The sequence below is a fragment of the Artemia franciscana genome, chromosome 1 (genome assembly GCF_032884065.1).
Source record: "Artemia franciscana chromosome 1, ASM3288406v1, whole genome shotgun sequence".
Taxonomy (NCBI): domain Eukaryota; kingdom Metazoa; phylum Arthropoda; class Branchiopoda; order Anostraca; family Artemiidae; genus Artemia; species Artemia franciscana.
In genome coordinates this window covers 4,949,670-4,964,383 of record NC_088863.1, presented here as the reverse complement: position 1 = coordinate 4,964,383, position 14,714 = coordinate 4,949,670, and the positions used below count along the sequence as shown (strand labels likewise).

Below are 14,714 nucleotides of genomic sequence, written 5' to 3'. Positions count from 1 at the left end.
AAATCTGTCATCCTTTATCCGCAGAATGTGGCCAAGTCACCTCAACCTTTCTCTCATTGTAGCCCTTGAAAGCGGGACAAAACAGCATTTTTCATATAGCCTACTGTTTGAAATACGGTCAGTCAGCCGTGTAATCAGGACCAGAACATGGGTACTCAAAACATAATTCAAGCATCCACAGAAACGGGTTAATTTTCGTTAGTTTATCTTTGTCTTTATGGTACTATATGGCTCATTTTTCATTTTTTTTTAATGTCATTTCATTTGATTTGGCAATATTGGCTCCAACTTGGCTCCCTCCAAGGATTTGGACGAAATTACGCCACTGGTTTCAGTCTCCTCAAATGGCAAACGGAGAAGGTCAATATACTTCAAAATAATCTGGAAATATTAGGCCTATTTCTGTCTAAATAATCTAATAACATAATCTTTGAAATAATCTAACAACATAATCTTTGACAAAAAAAAATCACTCTTCTTTTTCTAGATTGAGATAATTTTTTTTCTAAACTCTCTAGTCTCTCTCTAGACTATCACAGTTTCCGTTCAAACCAATTCATTCCCATGTCGCAACAGTGAAAACAAGAACGAAGAAAAAACTGACACTTGCCTTCAGTTAGACCTTACTCCAATGAAGGTAACTAAAAAAACTAAATCTCAGAAGACTATAATTTGGCCTTGTTTCCGGACTGCGCAAGTAACCTGATCTAGGAATTATTGAAATGAAGTGATGCGTTCAACAATCAAGATTTTTTTGACCTAAGTAAAAGCAATAAAAACATTGCAGAGGGTTTGTTCGAAAAACGTAATATTTTCAACAAATTTAAACAAGTAATTTTTCTCAAGTAATAGTAAAGCTTTGGAAGTAATATTTCAAAAATTTTCTAAGATTTCAAAAAAAAATAGGAACTTTTCCAGATTCCAGAGTATTTCCAGATTCCAGAGTATTGTCTGCTTCAAGTTCAAGCTCGTTTATTAACAATATATGTACAACAACAATCAACAGGGAAATAAAAATACCCCCCCACCCATTGCCCTCCTTAGCCCGAAAACCGGGTAAAATATGAGAACAATAAATCAAATAATAACAAAGAAAGTGTTTACAACTAAAACTGGTACCAGTCAATCAAAAATTCCACAACGATCCAACTTACTATGAAATTTGATCAAAATTTCAATATTTGTTATTAATCATACTTTACTCTTTTCTGCTTGGCTATAACTTCTTAAGTAGCTATTTAAAATTTTCCTCGAATCTGAAGGATGTAAGCTCCATGTCAAGGAGGAAGTTAGTTTGATGTAAACCCCAGGCAGGGACGCTTTATCAGAGGTGCAGACGTAAAATTGAATAGAGACACAAAGGCACAGCTGAAGACAAAAGCAGTGTACTCCTGAGATAGACAGTTAGCAGCTCCTCAGCTTCACAAGAATTTACAAAGAGGGTTCAAATAACTTCGATAAAGGGAGGATGTAACACAAGAAAGATTTTGTCATAGCATACAGATACACAAATATCTATGTATTTGGACGGTAGCTCCTTAATGAGGCCTACTTTATGAGCAACAGCCATATAATTTCATTTTTTGTTTATATTTCTAGTTGACTTACATTTCTATCAATGGAATATTTGCTTGTGGTAGGGGATATAGTATCTTATTGTCTTGTCCGATACGTACAACATTGAGTCACAATACCAGTCCTTTGCTTTTTCATTGATACCGTTGGCGTGTCGTTGTTTCGTTTCCATAGTTTTTTCCCTTGGGGAATCGTTCAAGCTTTTTTTCTTTATATGCTTTGTTCAGCTGGGTTTTTTTGTTTATAAAGGCTTCCAGGCATGAAGCTGAAGTATTTGGACTTTTATTATTAGTGATAAAAAGGAGGATTTTTTGCCGTTTACCAACTGTCTTCCTGAAATATTATACCCGTTTTTCTATAGTTTTGCTTCGTTTTAACTGTAAATGGAAAAGCAGTGTTTTCTAGAAAAATATTTTCAAATAATTTGTTGAATCGGATATGATAAAGGATTAGACCAGAAAAATGGATTAGACCAATCGACGTCACATAATGGCTCTAAAAAGGAGTGCTATTTATCTCAGTCTCAAAGAACGTCACATACCACTTGTTTCATTACCCCGCATTAAATTGAAATTAAAATATGATATTAGTGGAAAATTTAGTTAAGACAGTAAGTGTTGAAAATTTCTTTTATACATGTACTAATATAAGTCTAGATATTCAGGCTTAACATTCGGAAGTCCTTATCAACGAAAAAGAAAGAGAGAAATAAAAGCCAGGTTAAAAAGCTAACAAACGTTTCGCCACAAGGCGAGTTTTCGGCAAGCCGTGATTAGACAGACTTTTGTTTGTCAATTCAAATTGAAATGCGGCTACTCATCTCTAAGTCTCAGTGAAATGCTGCTAAGTATATTATAACGGTATTTTAATTATGTTCAAAATCCTATAAAACAAAAAGACACTTATCGTTTCTTCCAGGTGAACTTGCGCCTAGCTCCCTCCTGGCCTTGCTTCTTTCGTTCTCTGAGCCTTGGATCAATTGCTAGCAAACCATCTGTGAATAAGCTATAAAAACAAGATTTCAGGTAGAAGAGGGCAAACACATGAACAAAGGTTATACTGCAATAAACGATCACAAGCTTAAATACTGCACAAAATCAAACACTGTCTGCACATACCCGGTACGAGCCCCCTCCCCCTCAAGGATATCATACAAACTTATCTGAAAGGTATAATTTATTATTCCAGTGGTTTTGTGCGTGAGAATGGCGCACAGATTACAAAGGTTACTGCCTTTGCAACAGGAATGCGCCATGGCTATCTTCCTTGATAGGCAGAATATAGACGATACTCTGTGATTTCGATACTAAGCAACACGATACTAACAATGGCCTAGTACAGATTCAGGCCAAGGTGCTTCAAAACTTGAGATCCATACTATTAGTTTTCAATTACATCGTTTTTTTTTTAAAAAGCCTCCCAATTTTGCAATACTAACCTCCTTCTTATTAGCTCGGAACGAACATCTCATTTTAAGAGACAAAACAATCCTTACATTAAACAGTGAAACGTAACGTAAACGTAACCTACAAAATACCTTAAGTAACCTGAGTAAAGTAACAAAGCACAAGACTTTGAAGATACAAAAGAGCTGATCAGTGTAGCTCCTGTAAATGAGACTATGAATAGATTGAAATCAAGTCTCCTTTCAACACTTTCAAATTACTGACCTAATGACATAGGAAATATTGAATGTTATTTGTAAAATCCTATCAAATGTTCTGACAAACACATTTCCTCCAAGACAAATGTATTGCCCAAGAAGTTCTAAGAAACGTATTGCCCACGATGTTTTAGCAGTCATGAAAATCTGCTTCAAAACGAAGAACAAGCAGAAATACGGCACTGTCGGCCTATTTACAAGAGGACACGCCCTAAACTAAGTATTGTAAGAACAGCTTTGTATGTTGGTCCAGAGTTGATGCTAATGTCGAGAAAAAGACCATCTAGTGTTTAGGGACAATTGGCATTTTTTCAACCTTTGCAATCGTTTTTTGGTCAGGAACTGAAATCAGACATAGTCAATGTTACATCGAAAAGTTGTATTTAGCATTTTCAAACTTCTCAAATAAATGCTTAAAATCGTTTTCCAAGATGGTTTCAAAGGGAGGATAAGGAGGGCGATGTATGTTTCACCACACTTCCCAATATAATATAATTTTATAGTCAAAAACGTCAGATTAGGTAGCAAAGACGCCATACTTTCCTTTTCAAAATTATGATTATTGTAAAATGGTGTTGAATAAAGCACTATTAAGCGACAAAATTACAATAATTAGAGCACTTTTTTCAAGAGGAGGCATTCCATTTGAATGAGGAAAAAAAATTAAAAATATAATTAGTTTAGATTTTTTTTTATTTTAAGAAGATTCACTTATTCTGAAGAAGGGGTTGCTTTTCCAAGAATTTATAAACAAATCGTATAGTAGATTGGAGTAAAGAATCTTATTTCGGTTAATAAATTTGAAAGGGTGTAAGGTACTTTCGAATATGAAAAGAAAGACAAGAAAAAATATAGAAGATACAGAATCACGGGAAAAAAAATACTTAAAAGACGAGAAAAAAAAATTCAAAATCAGAGAATTTCTTTGGGGAAAAGAAGAAAGAATATTTGACACCTTGCAAAAACTTTTGAACTGTGGAGCTCTTTGAAAACTATTCCTGCTGTGATGAGCTTCGACACAGATAAGAAAGAAAAAAAAAAGCAAAGAATTATTTTAACACACGTTGTGGTAAAATATCATTCAAAAACAATAAAAAAAAAACTACATTAGATTATCAATAAAGTTTAGCTGCAAATAGTTGATCTTAAATTGACAGAGATAGCAACAGAAAAACAGAATGACAAAATAATTAGCCGCAATAATAGAAAAAAATTAACACTGATAAAAGAGCAATAATTGGTACAACCGTTGGAAAACTGACAAATCGTTATTTTACAGAAATCCTATTGTAATTTTAACATGCATGATCTCGAAAATTTTATTTCATTGGAACATTTGTAAATTGAAAAATGTTAATATAGGACCTATTACACACAAAATGCTAGTTTAGGCACTGAGGATTTATTTTCATTAAATATAGGTAGTATAGAATAGGTAAATAGAAAGGTAGTGGCACACACACATTACATTACTTTACGGTCATTGTTTCAAGGAAAAAATTTGGAGCTCTACACAGTTAAATAAAAGAATGAATAGTGGTTAGCTACAGTTTTAAACTGTACCTTTCTTTGCTTAATCCCACTAATTCATGCTTGACAGGACCGTTTTACTAAAGAACTAAACGCCCCTCCCCCTAAAAATAATAAGTGTAAAACCTAGATTGAAATGAATTTTTCATGGACTGCATATGTACAGACTATTTTTACCTATATACCATAAAACTAGGAACCCAATTATGAATTCAGAAGATATTAATAGAAAGAAATTTTTGTTCGTCCAAATGTCTGAAGTGTAAATAACTCCTAACGATACGACAATTTTGGGTCATTTTATTAGAATTATTATTAGAAAGATGCAACACTAACGAAAAAAAAAATAGAGTCATATCAGGCTCATAAATGTCACCAAATAGAGTAGAAGAGGCCAAAATCCATCTTTTATTCTTTTTGTCAAATTTGTTCACCTACTATAGTTTGATTCTTTCTTCTTCTTGTTGAATTTCCACTTTTTCTTACTATTGCAAAATTAGCATAATCAGACTCTTAGCTTTGGCATATTAATAGATACAAATAAATAAATAGACAAAACATATCTTTGTTCTTTAATTCTTAAAAAAGAAAATAATAGGCAATTGGCAATCGCCAGGCATTTAGCAATTGTAAAACAATACTTACTTCTTGTGTCGGTCATTTAAACCGTCTAAATCTCCTTTTGAAGATGGTGGCTCCATTTCAGACGAGGATTGAAGATGGTCAAATATGGGTTGCGACTTAAGCTGGATGTCCTTTTCCTGTAATGAAAAAGACTATTAGCTCAGAGGCTACAGATGAATTGGGTCGGGGGGAGGGGAGGGTTACGTGGTAAGATCTTTCCATAGAGAAATATTTCAAGGGGGAAGAAATTTTTCCATAAAAGGGGAGCTGGATTTCCACTATTTGAAAAACGATCAGAAACTAAATAAAAAAAAAATCTTTTTTAACTGAAAGTAAGAAGCAACATTAAAACTTAAAACGAACAAAAATTGTTACATATATGAGGGGGTGCACCTTTTTTTTAGTACTTTCAAAGAGCTATTATTCTAATTAAACAGCAATTGTGATTCAGGGGTCATTCTTAAAGAATCGGAACGAAATTCAAACTTTAGTGTAAAGAGCAAGATATTAACGTAGGGGTGAACCCCCTGATATACGTAATACAAATACAAAAATATATAAGTTCATTGCGTAAGTTTTTTTAAATAACAAAAAAGTGATATGGAGAGAGAAGAGGGGCTTTCTAATTGTGTAGATTAAAAATATTTGTAATTTCTGGTTTATTATAGAATTGAAGCCATTCTGACCCCTATTGTGAGAAGTCCTGATGCCCATTAGACGACACGGGCAAAAGGACCACAGTAGGAGATTGCCTTAAGAAGATCCAATTGTGTATGTCTTTGTTAAACAAGAAAAAAGAATAACTGAATCACATGTTTACAAGGGTTATGGTTACAAATCTATAATTATAAATTTTATAATTATAATTAAACAGCTGTTGGGGTGGCACTTCGCGCCACCCCAACACCTAGTTAGTGGGGGCACTTTGCGCCCCCCAAGCCCCCCGCGCGCGTAAGTCGTTACGCGCCATATTAATTAGGTTCCATTGTAGATGTGTCCCTGTGTCCCACCTGTGAATATAGATAGATATATATATGTTTTTAATTACGTAAAACTTGCGAATATACAACATTCTTCGCTGTCCTATTGTCTGTGCATATAAATAGATTGTCAGGTTTACCGACTCTTGAACATGCAACATATAATTGTCCATGGGAAAAACAATCCGTATTCAGATCTACACCTCATTATTCTAATGATTGCCCTTGAGCTTTGTTGATGGTGATTACTAATCGAACATTCCCCGTGTCCCCGTCGTCATTTATATATCCCCCCTGTGCCCCCCGGCGTCCCCGTTGTAGCTGTGACCCTGTGTCCTGGTCATCATTTATATTCCCTGTGTCCCGGTCGTCATTTGTGTCCCGGTCTGCAATTTCGTCAGTCGACAAACATGACGTGAGGCGACAAACAACTTCATGACGGCATAATGCTCAATCCTTATAATGACGTCAATCGACACATAAATATGACGTCAGTCAACAGACAGACAAAAAACTTATTTTTATATATATATAGATGTTCGTAAAATTATCTAATTTATATTAATTTGTAAATTCTATGATTAATAATTTTATAATTATAAAGTAAAATACAAATAAATAAAATAATAGTTACCAAGATTATAATTATCCATTTATTACATTTGTTACACCCATAAAAGCTTCTACTAGTTTACTCTAATCATTTATTGGGATTTTGCAAGGAGTTAAGAAGGGACAGTCCCAATCGTATACGTGATATTTTCAAGTTATTTGTAAGGTATAATATAAATATTTTAGTCTATTAAAAAAACTCTGTTCATTTGTTGTCAAAATATTAAAACTTCAGCAACAATTTCTGATGCAACGGAAGATCAATAGAAGGTCTATATAAGTTTTATATAAGAAGTTTAATATTAAGCTAAATATAAGTTTTAAATATAAACTAAATATAAGTTTTTAAATTATTAAATATAAGTTTATATTAGCTAAATATTAAGCTAATATAAGCTTTATATTCGGCAAAAATGATTAGAGGGACACCAGCCGCTGAGTTAGGACATGTATTTTGAAATCTGGTTCTTGTGGAACCTCTGTGTACATCTTATCAAGCTTTTGAGGTGCTTATTTTGTTCACAATAGTTTAAAATCTCAATAAATTTGCATCTAATGATAGTGTAGCCATAAGAATCCATGGGGTAGGGACTGTAACTTATGTTAAGTTTCAATCCCTTACAGATATATCTGAAGTGAAAAAAGAGGAGGAGGTTTGATCGTGTGAGCCCAGTGGCGTGAAACTATGGTTTCTTGTCGGATTGCATTAAATCAGATAAATAGCGGTAAATGTGAAGTTTCGTCATAATTATACATTTATAAGTCTCACCTTTTACCATAAAAAAATAACTAAAATAAGCAAATCAAAGCCAAGTGAATGGAGACAGGTTCTGGCCTGTCTCTTGTACTCAAGGCAAAATCTTGATCATACACCACCACCACCCCCTGAGCCAATTCCTGTTGAGGAATTACGTTATTGGTAAAAAAAAGACATTTCGCTTTGGGAAAGAGGGGTAGCTAAGGGCTCAGAATTGAGCCACACAAACTTATTTACTAAACAGTTTGTAGCTTGTGTTCGTAAGTCCTGAAAGAGTAAGTCCTCAAATAAAAACTATTTGAAAGATTGTTACTTTTGAAAATGGGCGCTAGCGGACCAGTTTTTTGCTCTTTACGCAAGTAAACGTCTTTCAAAGATATTTCAAAGATACAAGGTTCAAAGATATCCAATTTCTAATAACGATTTCGACTAAGCTTTTTACTTTTGGTTTTATTTTTTAAGGGTTTGAATTGTTTGAGACACTTGTTAAAATATATACAAATATTTTTGCAATTACCAGTTTTTGTTCTTTACCCAATCTAAGTCTTTTCAGACTGAAGTCTGTTCAAAGATAATAATTATTAAACCTAGTCCGATTTCTAATAACGACAATTACTAGCCTGCAAACTTTTGTTTTTTTTTAAGGTTTTTGAATTCTTGTAATCCATCATTTGTAATAATTGAAAATTTCCTTTTTTGGGCCTTCCTATTGACATTACAAAACTGGTGGTGTTCAAATAGGTGCTCTTTCTTCTGCTGTGTCTTTTCAAAGTTATTTGATTGTTAGAGGAAGTCCAATTTCTAACCAAGATTTCTACCAAGCATCAAACTTCTGGTTTTAAGGTTTTAAAGGTTTTTAAGGCTTTTTAAGGTTTTTGAATTGTCGTAACACTTTATTGAATAAATAAAAACATTTTTGCAATTACCAGCTTTTTCCTCCTTACGCAATTTAATGTCTTTTTATACTACGGTCTATTCAAAAATATTGGATGATCGAAGCTATTCCGACTTCTAACAACAATACGTATTAATCTTGAAACTTTTGGTTTCTTTTCTCAAGGTTCTTGAATTGTTGTAGACCGTCAAAATATCGAATCATCATTTGAATAATTGCAAATCCCGTGAAATGGCAGACGGATGACCCTGGCGACATTCTGTCGAAGAAGGATTTTGTATATCTGTTATCTAAGGTATGGGATTCCTATCTCAGTCCTAGTCTGATCGAGAAGTCGTTCAAAGCAACTGGAGTCATAAATCTGAGCGTTCCAATGAGAGTAAGCCCATCCATAACTGACCATAACTAGTTTGAATCTGTCAAGTTGAGACACTTGGCACAAATGAAAAAGGAACAAAAAGAGAAGACAACATCTAAAGTCACAACCACTGTCAACACTGAACTAGAAAAAATTACCGTTTCTGTTACCCTTAGTCCAAGGAAATTGTTTGGCAACCACTCAAAACTATTGAAGAGATTCTACTTAACTCAATCAAGCTGCCCGACCAACCATCAGTCTCAAGAATAGAAAAACTGAAGAAAATTGCATGAGAGGCAGAAGTGAAAACATTAAAAGGACATCTAGATGTACTTGAGAGGGAAGAAAATCTGAAAGCAAAAGGCAAAGGGAAGAAAAAAGGTTCAGACAGGAAGGGTGTGAAATCGAAAAACAAATTCTTCCCAAGAGGAAAGCAAATAGAGACTCAAGTGATAGCGAATCAGATATCAGCCTTGAACTTGGCTCTGATGAGGGTGATCGGAACGTTCAAGATACTATTCAAGAAAGCGACAGTGATGGCAAGAAGACACCCGGTAACCACAAGATTGTTCCCAAGCTAAATGATTGCTACACAGTTAGATACGATGCCAGGAATGATGAACAAGGTTGGTACATAGGAAGGGTTCTAGACTTTCCTGACGAGAAAAAAGTTAAACTCACAATACATTTACATTTTTATGCAGACAAATCCATTTTTGCAGGACCAGTCAACTTAGTGGGAACCGGACCATTTGAAATACCCCAAATCCGTCAGGCTATTGTGTCGTACAAGGCAGTCACTGGCAATTATCAATAGATCTTTGTTTTATGCCCATACACGTAAGCTACAACAGTTATGAGTCACATTTTGTATCTGAGGTCAAACCATATTTTGTAGGATGTTTTTTCTTTTTAAAATACAAGCAATCAATTACATTTAATGATTTCGTGCACCTCGGCTAAGATACTTGTAAAAGCAAGCTGTTTTCTTCAAATATAGGTTCACTTATACAAAACTAGATTGCATGTGTTTGGGGGAATGATGGCCGTGGAGGAGATCTGGTTGGCCTCCGCTCACTTTCAACTATTAAAAAACAGCATTAGCCCTTTCAATTTCCAACCGAATGAGCCATTTTCGAAATTTCTGCGACAAATCCTTCATTACCAGGGGTCTACAAAAAAAAAAATTATCCAACATCGTTCTTTACTTAGGCAGCATACTTGCGCTGTCTATGGTTATTGAATATTTACCAAAGTTTCTTCCGAAGATATTGAAAAGCCCATTGTCTAGGATTTTACCCTAATTGTTTCCCTAATTAAAGAAAGAATCAATGACAACCAGGCTATCAGGCTATCGTATCTGCATCTTTACGCGGTGATTAATCTAATCCTCCCTGGGTACTTCTAAAGTGACTCCAACTGGTGGGAGGGGCATATGGTCAAAATGTTCTGACGTCAATTCCACGTGTTCTTTAATTGCGTTTTAGCCGCCGTGGTCGTAAGGCTGGGTTGCCAAAGGGACACTTTTAGTGCTTTTTTGACACTTTTTCACTCTGGGTGACACCGTGCCACTATCGGGTGAAAAAAGGCAACTTTTTGAAAAAAAGGACACTTTTTGGCATTTTTTCAAAATCAATACCATATGCATTTATTTTCGGTTTTCTCTTAACTGCAACTACTTCTAATTTGTGCTTTGTGCTTTGCAGGTTCGTTTTCGTCTTAGCGATTTTTTTTATCGTATCCGCACTACTTTCCTTTTCAAAAGCGCGAAAATTCAAACGTGGTGAAACATTTGACTTCAATTCACATAATCCTGAAGTCTGGTGGTGAAGAGCTAGTGTCCTCACCATCTTATTTTTGGAAGCTGTTGTTAGATGTGAAGAATCCTGACGGTACTAATGCGCGTTACCTCACTCAAGTGCTGGTGCCGAAAGACAGTTTTCTCAACTTACAAACATTAAAACTAAGTTGCGAAATCGGTTGGAAGTGAAAACTATGGATTCCCTCATGCATTTAAGCAGATGGTTACTCGTATTCCTGCGTCGGTGGATCGGTGGAGGATTCCGCCAAAATTACTTAACAACTTTTCGAGGTGGTACTGCTGACGACAAGGAGAAGCGAATAGAGAATGAATCTGAACCTGACCTATTTCACTGACTAATCAAAAAACCAAATAATTGAAATCAGATTGCAGTAGCCGAAGTTTTTTTCTCCAAAATGGGTAACCACTAGAAATATATATTTTTTTTCTTTTCAAAAACGAAAGCCGAAGTGAACAGATTTATTGTCCAAGAATTTCGCATTAAAATTTCCCTTCGAACTCTCACATTCTTATAATTTTCTCCTTTCTTTCTTGAAAAACCCGGCCTTTTCTGAACCCAGGGTGTGGCTGGACCTCTGTAAAACGCTTCTGAATTGGAATCCGATTCATTCTGTATCTGCTCACTTTCCGTAAGTCTCCATAACATGGAATGCACCGTATGGGAAATCCAGCACAGTCATTCCCTTATAAAGGTCTCTTCAGGCTGTCTAGGTTTTTTGGTTTGGGCCATCTTGAGCCACGAACACGGAAAAGGCCTAGCCCAAAATATTTTGGATTTGCTTAGACATTTGTTGTGCACCATTCTGCTTTTGGTGAAAAGGATTGTGATTAAATAAGCCTTTCCAGTGTCTTTTACAGACGCCGTCGACCTCTTCTCAGAAACCATAAAATGTATGGTTTCTTTCTTAGATTTCGATTTAGAATTTAGATTATGTTTCTTTCATAAAATTTATGGTTTTCTAGAAACAGAAAACCATAGCTTTTCTTGACCCCAAAAAGCCTTTTTATTTGGTTTTCTGTGCTTTTTTTTATTTCAACATTTGATTGAGCACATTTGGTATTTGTCTTGTCACTATTTGCAAAGAATTTGACATGAATTTGACTTTGTTTTTTGGAGAATAAATTAACTTTGATAACTTCGAAGACCACACTGCCTTTCCATGACGAAAGTAAAACAGTTCAAAATAGGGACACATATACATATAATATTTCGAACACATATACAGTGTTCATCATCAGCAGTAAAACTAAAAGACATGAATAAAAATAAACAAAATTTATACCTAATAAACTAATTACATATAGTTTATTGCTTTTATTTTTTTCAATGCAACATTGCAATTTTCTTACCAAGAGGTTTCTGTGTGCCCTAAATTATATGGACTTCCAAAGATACATAAGCCAAATCTGCCATTACGACCAATTGCTGCGAGTAAAAAGTCACCAACAAGTGCTCTGAGTAAGTGGCTAGTGTCATTGTGTAAACCACTCATGTCTACACAAATTTCTTACATTAAGAATTCTTCAGAACTTGTAAAAAAAGCTAAAAGAAGTTGAGATTTCTTCAAATTCTATAATTTCAAGTTTCGACATAGTGTCAATGTATACGAGTATTGATGTAAAAGCCGCAGAAATTCTTCTTGAGAGAAAGATACTAAGAAATTTGGACTTAATTGGTGGTGAAACAGTTTTTGGAAGTCGGTGTAATTATGAATTTAGTTAGGTTGTGCAACATATTCTCTTATTTTTTTTCAATTCAGAGGGGGTTTTTTCGAACAAGTAAATGGTTTACCCATGGGGGCCCCTTTAAGTCCTTTATCAGCAAATTGTTTTGTAGAAAATATTGAAAGAATAGCGTTAGATTCATATTTTTTAAAACATAAATTTTGGGGGAGATATATGGATGACATAATTTCAGTATGGAATTATGGGGTGGAGGAATTAAAAAGTTTTTTATAACATCTTAATTTTTGGGGAGGGGATTCAAAATTTACAATAGAATTAGAAGAGGATAATAAACTTCCTTTTCTGGACGTCCTTCTTTTAAAAATGAAAATAGTCTGGATTTTAAGATTTACAGAAAACCTACTAACAATAACAGATTTTGGTCGTTTTTCTCCAGTCATGCTCGCCAAGTAAAAAATGGTTTAATCATATCTTTAACTGACCGCATTTTTAGAATTTGTTCTCCAAAATTCATTGAGGAGGAATTATTGTTGTTACAAGGGATTTTAATAAGTAGCCATTATCCGGGTTGGTTAATTGACCAGAATTTTTGGAAAAGAAGGAAAAAATTTCTAGAATGTTCTGACGATATTCTGGAAACAACAGAAAAGAAAGATATTTTTTGTTCTCTACCCTTTGTTCCAGGTTTGAGTGAAAAACTTAAAAGAATTTTACAAAATAATGGTTTAAAGGTAGCTTTAAGAGGTAGTAATACTTTGGCTAGTTTTTTTAAATTCTGGAAAGGATCGAACTTCCTTAGAGCAACAAAGTGGGGTTTATAAAATTCCATGTACTTGTGGAAGCTCTTATGTGGGACGCACTAATCAGAATTTAAAAACGAGATTGCTACAACATCGTAATTCCATTTCATCGTCTTTAAAGTAAAATACCAAACCTGAAGATTTCACGTCCGCCCTCTCGGAGCATATCTTTAATTTTCTAAATCATTTTATTTTGTTTGAAAATGTTTCTTTGATTTCTAGGGACCAAGGTTTAAAGCAAACTTTCAGGGAAACAATCGAAATTAAAAAAATTCTATTCAAGAATAATTCCTTAAACAGAGATACAGATGAATTTGGATTGAACTCAATTTATGATAATTTACTGAGGTCAAATAAAGTAAATATCACTTCACCTAAGAGCTATGACCTCTGTCCACGTAATATGTCAGTTAATTCTAATGAACCGGAACCGAAAAGGTCAAAGAGATTTGCCTCGGCTGTTGCATTGAAAAAAATAAGAGCAATAAACTATATATAATTAGTTTATTAGGTATAAATTTTGTTTATTTTTATTCATGTCTTTTAGTTTTACTGCTGATGATGAACACTGTATATGTGTTCGAAATATCCAGTTAAATAATTTTATATTTCACTGTCAATAAAAAGGCATCATCCCTATTTTGAACTGTTTTACTTTCGTAAATTAGCTTTATACAGAACAAGTGATATTTGTCTTGTCATTATCTCTCTCCTTATCAAGTTTAATCTCTTAGTTAATTGATTTCATGAATACATTAATGTTGGATGAAATAACGCTGTGGTTGTGTATTTTTGCGAGAGCAGCGTTACCAAACGCGTTGGCGAACGCCAGGTGAAAAGGATGTGAAGCACGTTCCGATCCAAGCGCGTTTCAATCGCTTTTTGATATCAGTCTGCGGGAATTGGTCGACAAAATTTTGCAGAAGATCTTATATGCTACTAAAGGAAAAAAGGGAGCGAGGGCAATTAAGCTATGTCGGCAGCGACAGACACCGTGTCTGTGGTCTAACTGGCGCAAATCTTTTAAGCCATGTCTTCATTATGAAGCTTTCCGGCCGAGACGGCTGGGGCTTCTCATAGTGAAGACAGGTTTTATCGCCGTTTTCGTTTTCTCGCCGTACGGAGTAGACATTTTGGCTAAAAACGAAAGAAACTAAACAACACATTTTGTCATTCATCTTAGATGTAGTCCAACTTTTCTTTACGTTCAATTAGCCATAGTCTAATTTCTCTGATTAATTGATCAACCAAAGATTTTGTAAGAATTAACTTAGTAAAGCTAAATTTCATTTTTCAAAGTTTTTTTTTTACAGTTAGCAGAATAAGCTGTAATTTTCTGACAAGGTTAAGAGCTGCTGATAATTAATGCTTAAAATCTGAAACAGTGTGATTATAATACCACACATTTGTTT

The 14,714-nt window shown here is 34.4% G+C and overlaps 1 long non-coding RNA gene across 1 annotated transcript; it reads right to left on the bottom strand.

The window, feature by feature from the left end:
• Positions 1 to 2,423: 2,423 nt before the first annotated feature.
• Positions 2,424 to 5,530, bottom strand: LOC136024800 (uncharacterized). The gene is made up of 2 exons (XR_010616922.1): positions 5,414 to 5,530; positions 2,424 to 2,580 (listed from the first exon to the last, which is right to left on the bottom strand). It is a non-coding gene; the product is annotated as an uncharacterized LOC136024800 (long non-coding RNA).
• Between the last annotated feature and the right edge of the window lie 9,184 nt (positions 5,531 to 14,714).